The sequence below is a fragment of the Canis aureus genome, chromosome 13 (assembly GCF_053574225.1).
Source record: "Canis aureus isolate CA01 chromosome 13, VMU_Caureus_v.1.0, whole genome shotgun sequence".
Taxonomy (NCBI): domain Eukaryota; kingdom Metazoa; phylum Chordata; class Mammalia; order Carnivora; family Canidae; genus Canis; species Canis aureus.
This window is the reverse complement of record NC_135623.1, coordinates 70,806,935-70,828,079: the sequence shown is the minus strand read 5'-3', so window position 1 is coordinate 70,828,079 and position 21,145 is coordinate 70,806,935. Positions and strand designations below refer to the sequence as shown.

At 43.1% G+C, this 21,145-nt stretch overlaps 1 long non-coding RNA gene across 2 annotated transcripts; it reads right to left on the bottom strand.

Moving 5' to 3' along the window:
- Positions 1-8,096: 8,096 nt before the first annotated feature.
- LOC144281710 (uncharacterized) lies at positions 8,097-21,145 on the bottom strand. 2 transcript variants are annotated; one of them, XR_013350133.1, is made up of 4 exons: positions 20,848-21,145; positions 20,153-20,354; positions 8,726-8,992; positions 8,097-8,361 (listed from the first exon to the last, which is right to left on the bottom strand). It is a non-coding gene; the product is annotated as an uncharacterized LOC144281710 (long non-coding RNA). The 2 variants fall into 2 exon arrangements; XR_013350134.1 differs by lacking the exon at positions 20,153-20,354.

Genomic DNA, 21,145 nt, shown 5'->3' with positions numbered 1-21,145 from the left:
TTAGCCCTGTAATATATACCTACCATCTGTTTGTAAATACAGATTTTTTTTTAAATGTCAAAACTGGGTGGGGACACTTGGGTGACTCTGTCAGGTAAGTATCTGACTTCTACTTGACCTCAGGGTCCTGGGGTGGAGCTGTGTCTGGCTCTGCGCTCAGCGGGGAGTCTGTTTGTCCTTCTCCTTTGCCGGCCCCCCCCTTCCCCTCCCCTACCCACTCATGGTTTCCTTTTTCTCCCTCTCTTTCAAATAAATAAATAAATAAAAATCTAAAAAAAATAAACAACAACAACAAAAAAACTAAAATGTTCAAACTGATATACAATGTTCACAAATGATTTAGCAAGAAGTAGGATATCATGCCTGCAGAATTTTCTGCTATTTTTGTCTTCAGTTCCTGATATATTGGAAGTCTCTATTGTCTCTACTAATGACTACGAGAGGCCTTTAATGCTTTTGTCTTCAGTATTACCACCTAATGCTGGTCCATATAGATAGTTATTTTTGAGACTCAAAAAGTTGTAACCCACAAATGCAAAGAAAACCAAGTGAACATCTCTCTTTAAATTTGCTGTGTTTAGATTTTGTGCCCTGGGGAAAGAGAAGAATAGATTTGGGTGAGCATATAGTCTCTTCCACAGCTACCAAATGAAATGAGAAAGAATACATGTGTGAATACACATATGCAGGATAATCACATTGATTCATTGTTTGATAAGACATTGTCTGCCCCAGAGAAAGTGATACTCTTGCTAACCTTGGTTCTAGGCTGAAATTTTAACCAGATATTACGGATATTATGTATGAAACTACTTTGGCAACTAAAAAGTTATACACAAGTGTGAAGTACTATGATTATTTCTCATTTTAGCTTCATGCTCTGAAAAAATACATAATGAAAATGTAAACATTTACCCCTAACAATCATAGCTAATTTACAATTTATCAGTCCCAAGCTGCATATTTTTTGATACTTTAACATCTTTGACATCCAGATGTATTTCTGCTGCTGCCAAGCAGTAGTTATAATGAAGTTGCCATGGCTTGTGCAGAGTTTCAAAGGCTTAGAAGAAAATCCTGCAGACCAACGGGGAACACCCTTTTAAGTAATGCTACATCACCAACACTTAAAGGCATGAAGGAAAATAATGTGTGGAAAGACAAAAATACCAATGATTCAAAGTTGAAAATGTTTAGGAAAAGTAGAACTTGGAATTGAAAAAAGTCTTAGAAATATATTAAACTTATTTCACTTAATATTTGTTCCTTCTTATGCATACATGATATTAATATATATGTATACTAATACTGATGTGTATATGCATAACATATTCTAAGAATTGATGTATAAATAAGTCTAAAATATCTCTTTCAACTAGAGTAAAATTAAAATCCTAAGTAATAAAGCATTGGTTATAATTTAAATTTTTTAATTAAAAAATTCTTCTTGTCATAAAATAATGGTGCATCTTATCAATGGCCTTTCAATATTAGATAAAATATGGCATTTTGGACTCAAATTATCTTTTAAGGAAATTTTTATTTTGTTTTATTTTAAGATTTATTTATTTATCTGAGAGACAGAGAGAGAGCAGGAGGAGGGACAGAGAAAATCTGAAGCCGACTCCCCACTGAGTGCAGGGCCTAATGTGGGGCTTGATCCCTTGACCCCCAGATATTAACCTGAGCTAAAACCAAGAGTCAGATACTCAATCAAGTATACCACCCAGGCACCCCTGGACTCAAAATGATAAACTCCTAGGATCCTCTAGTCTGGGACAGCTCTCCTACAGATATGCTGGTGACTCAGTTTATGACTTCAGGGCTCCCTGCATAACACTCAAATGGTTTTGCTAAAATTTTCATTCACTAAAATTATATTTTCCAGTGAACAAAATTGCCAGAGAGGCTTATAAGAAGTTCAAAGTTGTCATCTGAGAAAGCTAACGCATTGAGACATTAATACCATTTACCATCATCTTAGTTTCAGTGAACTAGTTTAGTATAAAAGGTGAGATGTGACAAGTAATTTCCAATTGCTACGTAAAGCATCATAAATGACAACTGGCTGGGGTGTTAGTCTCAAAATTAGGTCAGCTTTCTGTGGCAAATGAATAAGAGAAGGAAGTAAGATCCAGTAAAAGGTCCACAGAGGGAGAGCCATGATGATCTTTGCTTACCCTCCGCTTTTTCCAGGGTCCACTTTGACCTGCAGGGTAAACTTTCACCCAGTCCTCCACTACCAGAAAGATCTACAGAATTTCACCAGAAATACAAATGTAGGCAACTCCACACTCTAGTTGGGGTTGAGCTGAATGAACCGGGAGAGCAGGCCTTTCTCCTCTGCCCAGGTAAAATCTGATTAAGATGAGCATTGTAATGGTGTGAATATCTACTTCTAATTTTATAAAGACTCCTTATGGAGATAAATATACAAATAATCTATTGTTATATTTTCTCAATCTTCATCATAACCTTGCAAGGCCTTACTTCTCCCATCTTAAAACAAAACAAAACAAAACAAAAACAAAAAAAACTAAGCCTAAAGTAAATTAAATGACTTGCTTACAGACACAGAGATGGGATGTGATATAAATAGGCCTCACTCTCAAAGCCTATGGTTTAGAGCTGCAGACTTTTCTAACGTAAGATCGGGCCTCTCTTTCCATCTGCAAGCTCTGGAGGTAAAACAAAATCATAGGGGACATAACGCAGTTAATGACGTACTTACGTTCTGGGGTTGGTGCCATATATCCTGACAATGGAATCCTACAGGCCCTTGATACACTTTCCTTCTTCGTCTGAGCCTGAATGCGGGAGGTTTGCGTTGGTGGTACAACATCCTACCACTGCAACCACAATGAAAAATTATTTAATCTTCTTAGAAATCTTAGACCACTTTATAGACTATAGCAAAAAGGTAGGACTCTATAAAGCTGGAGGAATCTTGGTTTGAGATGTTCTAAATTCAGACACCTAAAATTCAGAGGACATTCCAGGAATGATCTTAATGACTAATTCTTCCTTCACTAAGATGCAAAGCTTCTGAAATACCTGTAAGAAAAGTCTGCAAAGTTTATTATGCCTTCCAGCTTCAGGATTAGTTCTCAAAAAAAAAAAAAAAGTACTAAAAATATTTAAATGTGGAAACAAAGGAAAGTATATTAAGTGTCAACAAACTCGTGGTCGACTAAATTATTACAATAATTAATTCATCTTTTGAGGGGTGCCTGGGTGGCTCAGCAGTTGAGCGCCTGCCTTCAGCCCAGGGCATGATCCTGGGGTCCTGGAATCGAGTCTTTAAAAAAATAATTCATCATTTGATTACTCTATTAATAAATTTTCCTGCGGAGCTTACAATGAACCAAGCAGAGTGAAACTCAAAGATGATAGCTATAACTGTTTCTTTCTCTTTTTAAAGATTTTATTTATTTATTCATGAGACAGAGAGAGAGGCAGAGACATAAGCAGAGGGAGAAGCAGCTCCCTGTGGGGACCCTGATGTGGGACTCGATCCCAGGACTGGGAACCCGCTCTGAGCCAAAGGCAGATGCTCAACCGCTGGGCCACCCAGGAGTCCCTATAACTGTTTGTCTCGTGCCTTTTCTCTAGGTCACATCCTGATTCGTCCTCTGAATTTTATCAGTTTTCAAGAAGAAGTAGGGAGACCAAGCCTGGGATCAGGAAAGACATTTCCCCTAGATATAGGGCAAAGCTGGCCTAGCCTGTCTGCCTCCTTTACCCTGTACCATATCTTGTTCTTTCATTAACTTGAAGTCTCCTCCAAGCTAGCACATAGTACCATGAGAGAAGCAACGCCATTGATCCCCTGCTCCTCCGTCTAAAACCTTCACCTCTTAGCATGGCAGCTCACGTGTGAATGTTGGGAGGATCCCATTATATCTTTACCCACGTCAACATTCCTCCTTTGGGATGGAGTACAGGGGGATGTGTAGAGCACATCTAGGGGGGCCTAGAGATGAATGTGAGTGACCAACACTTAACCCATCAGAATCATAATAAATTCAGTGAGAAAAATAATTTGGAAGAGCTTTTAGACAATACTGTCTTATATGTACTGATGTTATAAGCACAAAAAGAAAGTTAAAGTGAGGAATACTGCAGTCTTGAAATTTCTTAGTTAAAAATCTTAACACTGTCCCTCGTCAGCTATGTAACTCTCGGTTAGTAATTTAACTTTTCCAAACCCAAAGTTTTGCATCTTTAAATTGAAAATTATAGCAGAACCTATTCGTAGGGTTCCTATGAGGCTTAAATGGGACATTTCATATAAGACATGCAGCATGGTGGCTGGCACATAGTAAGTATCAACTATTAATGTTCACCATGATGGTCAGACTCAAGATTGCTTCCACGTTATCCCAAGATTTGGTGCAATTATAGCAATCATTGGTGCGGGATATTAAAAAGAAGCAGATGTGTTAGAAGAGGAGGTAGATATTTATACCTCCATGGGAATCTCAGGGTTTGAAAGCAGAGCTTCTGAAGCATGGTAAAAAGCATTAATGGCAAGAAAAGAGGAATAGAGCTTAACATTATTGTGGGAATATCTTGCAATCAATTGGCCAGATAGAGAAATTTTTCCTAATCCATATAATGGCAAAATTGTCCAAATTTTTTTTTTCTGCTCTTATCCCTATATTGCAGTTTGTCATTGAATGCTTACCTCGTACCAGGCATTGTGTTGGAAAGTGCTGGGATTACCCAAACAAACACATCAGATATTAGGGAGATCTGCCCGTAGCATCTCTTACCCCGCCGTGGGCACGCTCATTCTGGCCAAAGTGAATGTTCCTGTCCGCTCTAGTTGTTCCATAGATCCTCTTCACAGGTAGGGGAGAATTTGTGTTTTCAGTTAAGGGTACGTAGGTGCCTCGCCCTCTGTGGAATAACAGTATCAAGGAGCATTTAGTGATCCTCACTGTGAGCCAGGCACGATTCTAAGCATTTTATGCACACTGACTTTTCAAATGCCCACCAAATATATTGTGAAGTGTGCATGATTGCCACCCTCATAAGGAAATGAAAAGACAGAAGGTAAGTAAGTTGCCCCTAGTCACACAGCGGACTGTGGCAGAACTATGCTATCATACGTTCAAGCTGATCCTGGGCACGCTCTTCGGCTCCAATGACCCAGAGCAGCAAATCACGGCCCAGGACTTTAAGCAGCTCAAATAGTCGTGGTGGGTGAAGTCAATCCCTCTAGCCACCTGCTGAAGTCTCATTAGGGAACAACAGCGCATCTAATGAGTTCTTCACTTGACTTCCCGAAAAAATTGTATCTCTTCAAAATCTAGAGGAAGAGATGGGGTGGGGATTGCTGCTTCGTATGTAATTCTAACTCACAAGGTCAAATTGGTTATAAAGTTAAAACAAAACAGAGGAGAAAAATGACTGTGCAGCCCTAGAATTAGTTATGCCCACAGGGAGAAAGGCTAGTGTCAGCCGTGTAGCCTCAGTTGGAAGAAGACAGGATTGCAAAGGCATATGGGAGACAAACAGGCATTATCTGTAGGGCTTGAGAAGCTAAAAAGAGTGAGGACTTTAAAAGAGTTAAAAGCTCTCAAAAAACACTCCAATGTTGTAATTATTAACAATTGCAGTGAAGAATTCTGTAAGAGCTGGAGGGGAAGTCACATGGTCAAGTGCAGATAAGAATGACAGTCACAGGCCTGTGACCGCAGCATTTGGAGAGGCTGAGATGTATGGAAACGACTTGGGAGCACGGCAAGTTTGTCCTATTTACGTCCATGATGAAAATAGCAAATGAGAGCATGACCACTTGCTCTGTGCCAGGGCACAACATACATCACACACACACACGCACACACACGCATTCTTTTTTAGCTTTTTTTTCTTTCTTTTTTTTTTTTTAAGATTTGTTGTTTATTTATTCATAGAGACACAGAGAGAGAGAGAGAGAGAGGCAGAGACACAGGTAGAGGGAGAAGCAGGCTCCACGCAACAAGCCTGATGCGGGACTCGATCCCGGGTCTCCAGGATCACACCCCGGGCTGCAGGCTGTGCTAAACCGCTGCGCCACCGGGCTGCCCTCTTTTTTAGCTTTTAAAAAATTTTGTATCGAAGCACATTAGTTCAGGTGTCCGACGTGCTGATTCAACATGTCTTTACCTCATGCCATGTTCACCACCAGCTCACGCACATCTTTTAAAGTTGTACTTTTGTTACGATTTATTTTTTCTGCCAAGGAAAACAAAAGAGGCAGAAAAGGTACTTGAAGAGCTACCACGATCCGAGATGAGTGCAGAATGTCCTTCTTTTTAAAGGCTGAACGGTATCCCATTGATATGTACGTTCCACATTTCCTTTGCCCATTTGTCCATCGATGGGCATTCAGGTTCTTTCCACATCCTGGCTATTGTGAATAGAGACACAGTGACTATAGACAGGACTGCTACTATCTCTTTGACATTCTGATTTCAGCTGTCTTGGAGTAACACCCAGAAGTGGGATCGCAGGATCACACAGTAGTTCTACCTCTAGTTTTTTGAGCAACTCCCATATATTTTTCCATACTGCCTGCACCACGTTACATTCCACCGACAGTGTGCAAAGGTTCCTACTCTTCCACATCCTCACTAACAATAATTGTCTTTTGCTTTTCAGATAATAGCCATCCTGACAGGTGTGACAGGTGTGAGTCTCTGTACAAGGCAACCACATGGATGCACCTTGAAGACATTACACTTAGTGAAATAAGCCAGTCACAGAAAAACAAATACTGCATGATTCCATTTATATGAGGTATCTAGAACAGTCAAATTCATAGAATTGAGGAGTGGAGTGGTGATTGCCAGGAGCCGCCAGGCTGGGGGAGACGTGAGGAGTTACTAATCAACCGGCACAAAGCTTCAGTTAATCGTGATAAATAAACTCTAGAGGTCAGTTGTACGACATTGTACCTACAGCCAATGATAATATATTGTATGCTTGAAAGTTTGTTAAGAGGGTAAATCTCACGTTGTGTTCACAATAAAATAAAACGTGAAAAGAATAAAAACACCAAAGTCAATATAGAGATTTTAAAAATTTATTCGTTCATGAGAGACAGAGAGAGAGAGGGAGAGAGAGAGAGAGAGACAGAGACCCAGGCAGAGGGAGAAGCAGGCTCTCCACAAGGAGCCCGACGCAGGACTCGATCCCGGGCCTCAGGATCACGCCCTGAGCCGAAGGCAGATGTTCAGCCACTGAGCCACCCCAGGTGTCCCACCAATATAAAGATTTTAAAAGAGTTCCCCAATCTTTGATTAATTCAAGTGTTTTGATTCATATGAATTATATTCCAAGACACAGGGATCAGAGAGAGGAGAGGACGGGCTATTAGCAATCTATGTGAAATCAGTTCCAAAAGACCGAAGATAAGGAAATATTTTTATGGTGATCCCAAAAGGGGAGAATGTTTATCACCTAGATGATAGGTTGCTAAACTTAACCAGACTGGTGAGGGTCCTTGCCTCCATTTCATAAACAGCAGTTCTTTCTGGGTTGTTTAGCCTGAAGCAGGGAGGACAGAGGCAAGGAGGGAGGTGGGGAAGGTAGCTTGCATGATAGATTTCTTCGAATATTTGAAGAGTTGTCACATAGAAAATAAATTCTATTCGAACTGCTCAGTCCCGATGGCTGCAACAAGGACCCGAGGGTTAGAGGCAGATGAATTTGGATTCAATAGAAAGAAGATCTGTCTAAAATTCTAATGAGAGAATAGATTCCTCTGGGAAATAATGAGTTCCCTGGCACTGGAAATGCTCGTGCTGGGTATTGAGAAGGAAATTCAAATAATTCCATGTCACTCCTAACCTAGAGATTCTGACATTCCAAGATGAGATGACCTTAAACAGCCTTTTTCAGCCATAAAACGTGAGTACAACATGTCAAGATTTCTTCTTTGAACACGGTTTAAAATGACCAGATGGCCACTAAGAAACCATTTCTGCTTAAACTGCCATGAAATGAGACATTTAAAAAAATAATTTAAAAAGCAAGTTAGCATATAAATGGCTTAAGAATTCCCCATATTCTAGACTATCTTCAAATTGCAATTTAATTTAGGACGAGCACTTCTGGTTTATGGTAATATCTTTATGCTTACCTGCTCCCATAGAAATACAAATAAATAAATACTTAAATGTATTTATTGCAAATCACGGTCTATTTGGTCCCATCAGTGATGCAACTGGACAATCTCTGCATCCTTAGTCTATCAACGAGTCCAGGGGAATGTCGATGATCCAGTCATTTCGGTGTAGGTTATGTAGGTTACTTTTCAACATGGCCCAGGTCACCGTCTTTGAGCTATCTGGAATATATTTCCAAGCATGCCTGAGGGCATGAAATGGAGATTTAATGCAGCACTAGGAACACGGATCGCACTAAAACACAGTCAACATTCCCAGGAACAAAGAAATCTTAAGGAAGGAGTCTTTGAAACTACAGCTGATGCCCAGAGAAGATGAGGGCAAACCTTAAAGTGCAGCCCAGACTGAGAGGCTGTTATTGAGTCTCCAGCTGTGATGACAAATGACGTTTGTAAATCTTAATAACTTCTAACTGCCGTATCCCTTTCTTTGGGCAAACTGTCAAGATGGTAAATGCAGCAGAAAAATCCCCTTGAGTTCAAGTAAATAACTTTAACTCTCTCCCTTCAAAGGTTCCTAATATGAGATTTTCGTTTTTCATTATGTACCTTTCATTTATTTAGCATCTTCCTCATCCTAAAAAAGCCTTGGAAGCATCCGTCCTTATTGCTGTCTCTTATGGTCTTTGTTTTATAAATGAGGCATAAGGTCTTTGTTTTATAAGGCGAGCCTCGGCATTGGAGTTAGAATCTAGGTCTCTTCCTTCTGAATCCAAAACGTCACCTGGCACACGATCTCCTTCTGCCACCTTCGTGCTGACAACTTCATTAATAAGACTCATTTCCAGTCAATCCAGACTTGCAAATTGTCATTGCCTATGGTTCCAGGGACAAGAAAGAAATTAGACCCCTCCTTTAGAAACTCACTTAGCAGAAAGTGGGAAGGGAAAGAAATTAAAACACGTTATAAAAACCTCCCCTCAGCCCTCTCAACGTTTACGTTTCCATCGTCTCTCTCAGTGGAAAGATATATTTACGCTGCAGTTATTTCCAACTATCTGCCCCCCATGAATCAACATGATGGCTCTGCAAACAATAAACCTCTCTCCCAGCTTTACAGAGAAAATGTGGCCAAAAGTCTTTTGTCCAGAGAAGAGACTCAAGCTGTCTGCACCTTCTTAATGGTCACTTCTACGATGCCCTGCTCAGGAAGAAAGAAATAAACTAACTAAGGATGGAAAATATTATCTTCTCCCTCCCACGCCCACTTCATAGCCTGATTTCCCCCTTCATTTCCAATGTGATAGCATTCACTCAGACCCTTATTGTCTCATGCCTGGAATGATCTGATTTTCCCAATCCCACCATTATTTCTCTGCTTCATTCCCCTCATACGTAGAGGGGAGAATAATAACGATTCCTCTCTCACTGGATGGCTGTGGGAAAGAAATGAGTAAACACGTGGGAAGCGTTTCGATGGGTACCTGGCATACAACAAGCACTCAATAAATGTTAGCCCCAAGTAAAATCTTATCCTCTACACTATAAAACTGATAATTCTACAATGAAAATCTGGGTATATCCAGAATCCACCACGTCCCATCTCTTTCATGGTTACCCCCTCTGGTCCAAACCCCATCATCACTTGTCTAGAGTATCCCAACAGCCTCTTTACTGGCCTTGCTGATTCTGCTCTGGACCTTACACTGCAGACTGTGCCTAGCTCAGGAGCCCAAGGATCCCTCTGAATTTTAAGTTGGCTCTTACCACCCTCTGTTCACTCTTTCTCATGCTCGTGTGCACTTGCTCCCTCTCTCTGTCTGTCTCTCTGTCTTCCCATTCCCTCCCTCTCTCTCCCTAATGGCTGCTCATCTCACTGCAATATAAACCTAAGTCCCTATAGTGGTCGATAAGGCCTTGCAGAGCCCATGACCCCCCTCCAGTTACACCCCTGATCTCATCTTCACCTACGCGGCTCTTAGTTTACTTGACTCCAGCCCCCCCAGGCCTCCAGGATTCTTCACACAGGCCTGGCTTGCTCCCAGATTGAGGCCGGTGAACCCCGATTTCCTCCGCCTGCCACACCTTCTCCTCCCACCCCTCCCACCCCATCTGCATCACTTCCTCCAGTTTCTTCAAATCTTGAAGGACCACCCGATTTTGAACTGCAGCTCTTCCTTGTCCACCCCAGCACGACCGAGCCCCTTAATCTGCTCTTTATTTTTCCATGGCACACACCAGCCTTTAAATGATAATATTGATGGTTTCCCACCAGTAGAAAGTCAACCCCACAGGGACAGAGATTTTTATCACATAGTTTATTGATGTTCCCCTAATGCCTGGAAAAATGCCCAGCACATAACATGTTCCAAACACATGTATCCTATAAAACAGTGAATAAATAAATGAGTCGAAGTGTTCCCATTCTGCTGCATCCCCTTCAGGCTTTCCCGGCTGCCAGAGGTCAGGCCAGACTTCTTAGCCACAAAAACCTGTAACCCTCTGCCCTTCCCCATTCCTTCAGCCCCGCTCTCTGCCAGCACACTGCACTTGGTATGTTGTTGCAGCTTCTTGGTCCTACAGCCTTCTGCTGACCTGAGTGCCTCATCTACCCGGCAAATATCTCCCACCCTCCAGGACGTCACCTGGACTGCGAAGCTTCTCTTGATTCTCCAGTTCCCGGCAGTGTATTCCTCTTCCCTTTGTGCTTCTGGTCTAACCCGAGAACTCTTATCTCAGCACCAGTCACTGCAGTGGTTTCATTTGCTTTCATTGGTTTCCACGGCTATCCGCTTGGACCACATGAGGGCAGGGAACCTACTCATTTGCCCGGCCCGGTGCAACCAGGGCAAACCAGGTCTTATGGGTCATAGTACTCAAGATAGACTGTTGTGTATGCTTAGGAAAGAGTAAAAAATGTCCACTGGACCCTGCTGGTTCTAACACATCTAATAGCAGAGGGCGGGTTAGACAGGAAAGCACCTCCCGGTCAGCTATCCTGCCTCGGTGCTTGGAACTCCAGCCCAGTGCTGATGCTCTCAAGGAAGATAAAGGAGTTGAGGCAGAGAGTACTGCATGTGGATGGATGGAAGGTGGGGGTCCCACCAGGAGTGCACGGAGCCCTTGGCTACAGGCTTCATACCCGCTGACGGAGGCAGGGTGGTCAAGGAGAGGTCCCACTGGGCCACCTGAATCTCTAGATCTTTCCTGAATTGCACTAACTCCAGGCTGTTCCTCTTGAAGCACGGGGGCCAGAGGATAGACAATCACACAGGAGGGGATTGCTCCAAGGAGCTTCCAGTAGTGGAAGCTAAATAAGATGCTAGGCAGGAAGAGATGAGGAGTCAGAGAGAGAGAGAGAGTAAAGGAGAAAGAGAAAAGAAAAAAACAAAACAAAACAAGAAGTGCTACTTTTCCTCCATCAAAACCGCCTTTGCAATGCCCCGCATGCCATTAGCCCAAATTTCAACCCACAACCTTTCAGTGGGGGCGATCCCTGAGCACTAGCCCCATAGAGCTTCTTATGGTGCTGCCCTTTCACTATGGCTTTTAAGTATCCTCCCCTTTTCCCACTGATCATAAACTCTCCTTCGGTTCAGGCATTTTCCCTGGTTTTATTATCTGTTCCTTGGGCCAGGGTCACATAACATGCTGACTAAGGTTAATTACTTCATTAATTCCCCTACTTTCCCGATGCGCAGTATTACTTTTATCACCTTCTGTTCAAAGATGAGTTGAATTCATTAGTAGGATTTTGTGCGTGAAGGTCAGTTAAACATCAAATTGCAGGCCAAGAGAGAGGAAATAAGAAAAGCCCATAGGGCTGCCCCTGAAAGTCCTCTCCCAAATGTGGACTGCGCTCAGTTTATCTTGCTGAGCATATTATAACCCACCCCGGGCACAGCTCTGCTTCTTCCACCCCACATTTTCCAGCAAAACACATACCCACAGCATAAACAGACCAGGAGAACCGTCTGCCATCTTCCCAGGGTACTTCCTTCACCCTCACATCCGCCCAAGCCATTCATTCAACAATCAGGAGGACGGTACCTGCTATATGCCGGGAGCACTGCAAGGCTTTGGGCAGGTAGCATATTACGTACGACTCTGCTCTCAGAACATAGGGTGCGATTAAAGAGCAGAAAAATAAATCAATGGTTTTGTAAAGTGTGATGAATATATAGTGACAATAACACGAGTAGCAATGGTGGCTGAGATTAATTAAATGTGTACTATGCTCCAGCCACTCTTACTCTTCATATATTATTAACTCATTTATCTATTAAGTCAACAGCCCTATAAAGGCAATTACTATTATTCTTCTCTGTTTTGCAGATGAGGAAAATTGAAGCACAAAGAGTTAAGTAATTTGTCCAACCAGTTGATAAAAGTCTGAGTCCTGATTCAGACCCAGACACATATCCTGAGGCACATAAAACAAATAGAGGGGCCAGGACTCCATTCTTCAACTCCACCTGGGAACACTTCTACACCTGCGGTCTCTGTTCCTGACTCGTTGGCCAGCACTTCTGTGGCACGCAGAGCACTTGCGTGTGCCATGCGCTGCTGGTTATACAGAAAGCCTGCAAAGTTGAGAGCACAAAGCCATGTAAGGTGCAATAGTAAAATGGTACACTTAGCACGGTACAGGAAAGCTATGAATAAGGTACAGAAGAAGCACTGGGCAGGGAGTGGGCCTGCTCTCCATGGTAAAGATTAGGGAAGTTTTATCATGGAAGGACTTTGCACAACCAGAAGTAGGAAAGCATTCTTGAAAGGGGGGCTCCTGGGTGGCTCGTGGTTGAGCATCTGCCTGTGGTTAGGTCGTGATTCTGGGGTCCCGGGATTCAGTCCCATGTTGGGCTCCCTGCATGGAACCTGCTTCTCCCTCTGCCTGTGTCTCTGCCTCTCTCTCTGTGTCTCTCATGAATAAATAAATAAAATCTTAAAAAAAAATAAAGAATTGTTGAAAGACATTAAAGGTGGAGGGAATCCCCCATCGCTTTTCTTTAGGAAAGTCTCTCCTCTTTCAAAACCATCCTTGAAATTTTCTTCAAGGAGCCTCCACCTCAATATTTGTGCTGCTTAATTTCAGGTATCAACCTGACTGGGACACGGGGCATGGGGCAGGGTGGGTGCTCAGATACTGGGTTAAATGCTTTCTGGGTGTGTCTGATGGGTGTTTCTGGATGAGATTGACATGTGAATCTGTAGACTAAGGAAAGCAGACTGCCCTCCCGAATGTGGGTGGACCTCATCCAACCCGCGGCTGAGGCCGAAGCAGAACAGAAGGAGTGGGTTAGGGGGGATTTGCTCTCTGCCTGACTGTTTTTGAGCCGGGACACCAGTCTTTTGCACTCAGACTGGAACTACGCCAGTGGCCTTCCCAGTTCTCCAGCTTGCAGGTGGTGGGACTTCACGGCTTCCACAACTGCGTGTGCCACCAAAGTCCTTGAAATAAAGGACTGTTTATTAGTTCACCACCGGGTCTGTTTCTCTGGAGAGCTCAGACTAGAACAATCCTATTCTGGTCACCTTTTTCATGTGTTTCCTTGGCACGCATATGTCGTTGGTTAGGGCATCATAGTGCAGCTGCTATGATATGGGAGTGTCTCCACATAAGCATAGGGGGTCCTCACAGTGAGAAATCACAGAATTCAATATTCTTCCTCGTTGCTCCACCCAGTAGCCACTCAATAGATGTGGTTCCCTTGCTGCCTGTGCTAGGATTTCCCAGCACCTGGAAGCAGCAGGAAGGCTTGTCCTTTGGGGGTTGCACGCTCTTTCTAGCAACATCACACATGGCCAGTTATCATAAGGCAAGTTCAGAAAGATGTAAGCAAAGCAGTCGTCTATTTAGGGCATCCTTTAGATCTGAATGACCACTAACTTATACTCTGGCCGGAGGCACCAGACAAACCCTAGCCCTCAAGTAAGTCTGGTCCCCATCATGGGGACTTGGACTTTTTTGGAAGGACAATCCATGCCTATTTAGAATATAAACTGTAAAAAAAAAAAAAAAAAAAAAAAAAAAAAGAAGCTGAGCTTCACTCATCTTTGAATATTTATGGATGGAACACCATGTTTCATGCTTTCTCCACACTAAACTCTGATCGCCTCTAATTTAAGAAGGAAGAACTAGAGGAAGCTCTCATTGCAGTGAAATCTCCCCAGAAGAGATTATTGGAAATGAATTCGTCTGCATCCATGGAAAGTCTCCATCTCAGAATGCATTTAGGACTGGTACTCATTAGCTCCCCATATATATTCGAGCATTCTCCATGTGCTGAAACAGCACCTTAGTCAAGCCTGGACGCAGCATTAGATGAGATAAAGTCTTTGCCTCATAGGGGAGTAAGAGAGATCTACAATGAACTTGAAGTAATTAAAGCCTCGTGAACCATGTTAAGTCTGTGAAGAAATTAAAGCAGCATTAGGAAGTAGAGACTGAAATCGGTTCGTAGTGTGTGCATGCATGTATGATGTATGAGTGCGTGCGCGTGTTTGGGCTCCTTTAGATATGTTGCTCAGGGGTGGCTTCTCTAAGGAGGTGAAATCTGAAATGCAAACTATAAGATAAAATAAAAAAAGGATATTTCAGGCAAAGGAAACAGCAAATTCAAAGGCCCTGGAGTGAAAATGGCTTGGTGTGATGAGGAACAAGAATGGCACTATGGCAGGGGGCGCCTGGGTGGTTCCTTCTGCTGAGCATCTGACTCCTCATCTCAGCCCAGGTCTTAATCTCAGGGTCGTGAGTTCAAGTCCCATGTTGGGCTCCACACTGGAGCCTACTTTAAAAAAAAAAAAAAAAAAAAGAAAAAGTTAAAGAATGCCGCCCTGGCAGGAGCATCACAGGTAGCAGGGAGAATGACAGAGATGAAGCAGAAAACAGTCATGGGCCAGATCTTGGAGTGTCCCATAAGGCATGGGAACCACACGGGACTTAGGGTTTCCCCCAAAATTTGATAGGAATTCATCGTAGAAGAGAAATAATGTGAGAATCTAATTTATCTTTTCACAAGATGACTTTAACTATTGAGTGTGCAAGGGGTAGAAAGGTGGACTCCCAAAGACAAGTTACAAGTGAGAAGTTAGTCCAGGTGAGAAAGGGTGGTGTGTCGGCCTAGGATTAGTGACATATTGTCATGTAATGGGATTTGGGGTATATTTTAAAAGTGGAGCTGACAGGATTTGCTGATAGTTTGGATGATAGGACAAGAGAGAGAAAAGCTGACTTCTAGAGAGAGCTCGATACTCCGCGAAGATAAAGAAGCTGGAGCTCAAGGCCACTCACCTGGAAGGACATTTTTCCAGGCATTTGCGATGAGCACTAGAAATGTCATACTTGTGATTTTATAATCCTTTTCTTTAACAGGACCCCTAGGATGTCAGGGCCCACAGAGCCTGAATCTTCCTTAGTTCCAAGGTTTTAGCCCGAGTAACCAAGCAAAAAGGATCACATTAAGAAAGCGTAAAAAGTTGTTCAAATCACATATCGAAGGCATGTAACGTCTAGAGCCACGCTAACCAACCGTCACTGGTACATTGACCAAGAACGCCTCATGGGATACGATTATAAAGCAACTCTATTTTTTGTCTCCTCCAGTCCTTATTTTGCTGTTGTTTTATTATCATTTTTCCCTGTTCCTAAATGACAACTCAGAAGATCCTTCTTTTATATTTTTAAATACCTTTAAATATGTCGCAGTGCGAATAATAAAAGTTGACAAGTCTCGTTCAGAATCAGGATGCCTGATTCTCATTCAAAGGCGAGACCTCTCCCTTGCTCCCAGGGCGCTGCTGCCAGGAGCAAGGCTGAAGCCGGGAAGGAGTGTGGTTGGCTGCTCCTCCCCTTCTCTCTGCTCCCCGTCATAGGCACCTGCTGCCTCTGACATGGCCAACGCGGGCGTGGGAGAGTGAGAGGAGAGAAGGGCAAGGGAAGCAGGACAGTCCTTACTGGACTGGCACGATCGTAACTGGGCTAAACTCTCAGAGCCTGGCAGATGGTTGGAACTGGCCTCTCCTTTGATGAGCACATTCACTTATTGCTCAGGAAACTTCCGCCACCAGGGGGGTCTTTCTGAGGTTCCCTTGATTCTTTTGGGCACATCCCTATTTCGCCTTGGTGCCTAGATCCTGGGAACTTGACTGCATCCTTAGCTTCCCTTTGCTGAGCCCTGTGTGTCCACCCAGGGGGTTTCTTGGCGCCGAGACTGCTGTAGCCCAACACTTCCCCTGTGTGGAATATGCTGCCTGCAGTCCACCGCTGACAAGTGGAAGCATCCTTCTCCCTCTGCCCCTCCCCTGCTCTCTCTCTCTCTCTCTTAAAAAAGGAGAGAGGTATTTTTCCACTACAGCCCCAAGGGTATAGACCAATCCTAGGACACTTATCCTTCAGCCCATCCATCAGCACCTAGAGCTGTGCTCTTCGTGTCTTCAGGTAGGGTTCCCACATAGCCGCTGTGAGCTCACAATGACCTCAGGAAGCTCTCAGTGACCTCCTTATAGGGCATCCTTTTCAGTCGAGATGAGGGGGAAGCCCCACTTATCCTTTCCCTTTAGAAGGTAAGACATAGCACACAAACAGCTGTCTCCAAAAAGTCCTCTTCTTCCCCAAATCCTCCTTTTACTTGTCATAGCCAACTAATTTTTGGACACCTGTAGTTTTCAATTTCAGATCAGTGTTCTCTCTCACAATAGCTGCCGCCTCTATCTTAATATCCTTAAGCTTCCCCCTCTGCTGTGTCCTCTGCCTCTCTCTCTGTGTCTCTCATGAATAAATAAATAGAATCTTAAAAAAAAATTCTGATTTTAATATTAGTAGTTCTCAAAATGAGCTTCCGATGACTGCTTAATATCCTTAATATCCTGCTTAGCCCAGTCCAGCTTCAATGAACAGTTACGAATAACCGTTCTTACCTTACCCAAACATTGCAGATTCAGATCTTGTTACATCATTTTAACCAGGTGCTTCATCACATCTTACTTACATTCATTCTTCTTCTATACTTGTGAGCTTAATAAATTTCTGTAACTTGTAATTCTTCAAATTCCAAAATAGGTAAGGTCATGTGGTCATACCAAGTGAGGATGTTCAACCCTTCCTCCACACTGGCGGTTGGCTCTTTTGATGACACACTAAGAAAGCAAGCTTCGGTTTACAGAGATTTTGTGAGTTGTCCCTGGAAACTTTCAGTATTGCTTCATTTCTTCACCAGTCAAAACACAGGGACAGCTGGGTGGCCCAGTGGTTTAGCGCCTCCTTCAGCCCAGAGCCTGATCCTGGAGACCCGGGATCAAGTCCCATATTGGGCTCCCTGCAGGGAGCCTACTTCTCCCTCTGCCTGTGTTTTTGTCTCTCTCTGTGTGTCTCATAAATAAATAAATAAAATCTTTTAAAAAATTCTGATTTTTAATATCTGTAGTTCTCAAAATGAGCTTCTGATGACTACTGATGAAGACATGGCTTGCACTGCCACTTTGTTATTACCCTCAGAACACTATGCTCATTATTGGTTTTCTTTTCTTTTCTTTTTAAGATTTTATTTATTTATTCATGATAGAGAGAGAGAGAGAGAGAGAGAGAGAGAGAGGCAGAGACACAGGCAGAGGGAGAAGCAGACTCCATGCCGGGAGCCCAATGCAGGACTCGATCCCAGGACTCCAGGATCATGCCCTGGGCCAAGGCAGGCACTGAACTGCTGAGCCACCCAGGGATCCCCTCATTATTGGTTTTCTTTTTGAAATTTCAATACAAACAAATATCCATAATTATCATTTTGTACATCTTATTTCCACTTTTTCCTCTTCATTGTCCTTTCTTCATTTGTACCTTTATGCCATGCACATCCCCATCCCAACAGACACGCACACACAGACACACATGCAGGCATGCACATACAGCCCCAACGTGATTATCTTGGGCTTGGCCCTCCAATATGAGGCCTCAAAACTCTGCAGCAAGCAGCAGTGGTCAGAAGGCCAGCATCACCTGACCAAGGAGTCTGGAAGCTACCAGAGGTGGTAGGAGTGGATCCAGTGTTAGACTTTCTGGAATGGATGGCTTCCTGCTGGTTGAAAACCAGAAGTGCTAGTAGGAATAGATGGTGATGGAAAGAGAAGAAATGACACATAATTGGAGAAAAATTCAAGACTGGAGCTAGGAGTTTTCTGAAGACAAGAATGAGGTCCAGCTATCCTGCCCCAAATAATGGTTAGGCCCAGGGCAAGAATAAAAGTAGAGACCCCCGGGGGATCCCTGGGTGGCGCAGCGGTTTGGCGCCTGCCTTTGGCCCAGGGCGCGATCCTGGAGACCCGGGATCGAATCCCACGTCGGGCTCCCGGTGCATGGAGCCTGCTTCTCCCTCTGCCTGTGTCTCTGCCTCTCTCTCTCTCTCTCTGTGTGACTATCATAAATAAATAAAAATTAAAAAAAAAAAAAAAAAGTAGAGACCCCCATATCGTGTATCTAAATATTGTAAAAATATAATGTGAGCTAAGGACTGTTCAAAAATATATGTTCTATTCCCCCATCTTAACAAATATGTACTATTAAGAACAAAATAAACAGTTGTGTGAAGCTATGCTCTGTATCTGAGTAAGGATGAATGAACTTAATTATTATTGCATAAATCTGGGTGTTCTGTTATCAGCGGCCCAGTCCGGGAGGCCTAGTGATGTGTGGATGAGTAATAAAATAGACATTTGTGACCTGTAAATGATAAATAGGTATATTTATATTTTTAATAGTTTATATCACTATAAGTTATATACTTAATTGTTTATAAATGATTAATGTCCATTCTTTAAGACCATTTTTCTTTGTTTACCTTTATTTCAGCAAAATCACTAATTATCTTATTATAATAAAAATTATCCACATAATTTAATGGGAAACAATATGGAGCTTCCTCAAAACTTAAAAACTGATCTACCATATGACCCAGCAATCCCACTTCTGGGTGTATACCCAAAGGAAATGAAAACAGGATCTCAAAGACACGTGCATTCCCCTGTTTATTGCAGTGCTATTCACAAGACCCAACATATGGAAACAGGCTGAGTGCTCATCAACAGATGAATGGATATAGAAGGTATGATATATATTTATGATGGAATATTATTCGGTCATGAAAAGGAGGACATCCTGCCATGTGCAACAACATAGATAAACCTTGAAAACATTAGGTTAAGTGAAATAAGTTAGAGAAAAGACAAGTAGTATATGATATCACTTATATGTGGAATCTAAAAAAATCATAAAAAGAGAGTAGAATGATGGTATTTAATTTTTTTTTTAATTTAAAAAATAAAAAAAGAAAATCTAAACTAGGTTTAATTTGAGATTTTTGACTAGGAGTTACAGGGTTTAAAGAGAATGTGGTTTGGCCAGAATAATTGTGTTATTTATAAGAGGTATTTGAGAGGCTCAGCTTTCTTCTGCCTTTACTTCATCTTTGCCTTCTATCTCGTGCTGGAACCTGCCCTGATTCCATGAATAAAGCAGCAACCGCGTTACACGGTAATGCCACCAGCCCGGGTCCAACACGCCACCCATGGCAGTGTGAAGGCTTGTGAAGTGTTCACAAAAGGCCCATACTCACGCCTTCAGAGTGTGTGGAGTGTGTGGAGTGTGCATTGCTTTGGATCTAAGGGTTAGAAACAGGAAAGCTCAAAGTGCATTCTCTGCTGCACACTTGTTAAAACGCCCTCCCCCTACCCCACTCTGTGTGGGTAAAACATACAGTCGACAACTTCAGATGCATCATCAGAGGTGGGACTCCGTGTTAGGGACTCAGTGTTTGTGTCCCCCCTACATTCCTATGTTGAAGCCCTACCCCACCAATGTGATGTTATCTGGAGGTGCAGCCTCCTCCAGGAGGTGATTAGGGTCAGATGAGATCAGGAGGATGGGCTCCACATGATGGGATTAATGCTCTTAGAGAGGAGACACGAGCTCATGCTCCCTCACGCTCATACTCGCCCTCCCTCTTATTCTCGGCCACGTGAGGACATAACCACAAAGACAGCACTTACTAGAAATTCAATCAGCTGCATCTGGATCTCGGGCTTCCCAGCCTCCATAACTGTGAGAAAATAAGTGTGTTGTATAGGGTCTCGGTCTGTGGTGCTGGGTATGGCAGCCTGGGCTGACCGGTGTGCTACGGAATCATTGTCGTTAACTACACGGAAAGGGGATGAGTGGCGACAACAGGTTGGAGCACATGACTTCTTAGTCCTGAACACACATAAATCCTCTTTGAATAAGAAAGAGAGTTTTGGGCATCATTTTTGTTATATTCTACATGTGGCCAATCTTTTTAGGGTGAAATGAGGCAGTTATGTGCACAGCACGTCTCCTGGGAGCTCCACCTCTCACCTCTACCGTGGTGTGGAAATTCCCTCCCTCGGGGTCACTCTTTAAGGCACCTTCTGGAAAAACAGGCATTTTTAACTGGGTCATTCTAAAGGAATGCCAAAAAAACCTTGTAACCTCTCGGGGGGATGACCTGGACTCCGATGAAGCTGTTTCAGGTTTCTAATCTGATTCTCTCAGCAGCTCCCGAGGGAGGCAGGGCAAGTACTACTGCTCTTGCTGTAGGAAGGAGTATCACAGGGAACGGATGAGTGACTCGCCTTAATCTACACAGATGTCAGATCCCAAATCCTAGAAATGCAAAACCATCCCGCAGCTTCCTTGGAGTCAGGGAACAAGCTGGGAGGTTACTTACTGAGCTGGGATCAGTGCGAGGGGGTGGGAGCCACGAGAGAACCGGCTATGAAGAGCTTATCCTCTCTGCAGCATGGGGCTCAGTTCACCAGGGAAAGTGGCTCCGCCTGAGTGATGCAGAATCAACGCTGACACATTCATCCCTGGTTCTGACCTCCTTATTGGCCAAGTCCCTCCTCTTTGCTTTTATTACACTTCTTTCTGTGTTCAAGAGATTTTCATGACGCAGTGTACTTTAAGAATGCACATGGTTAATAATAAGGCTCAAAGTGATTATTTCCCAACTTCTAGCATCTTTG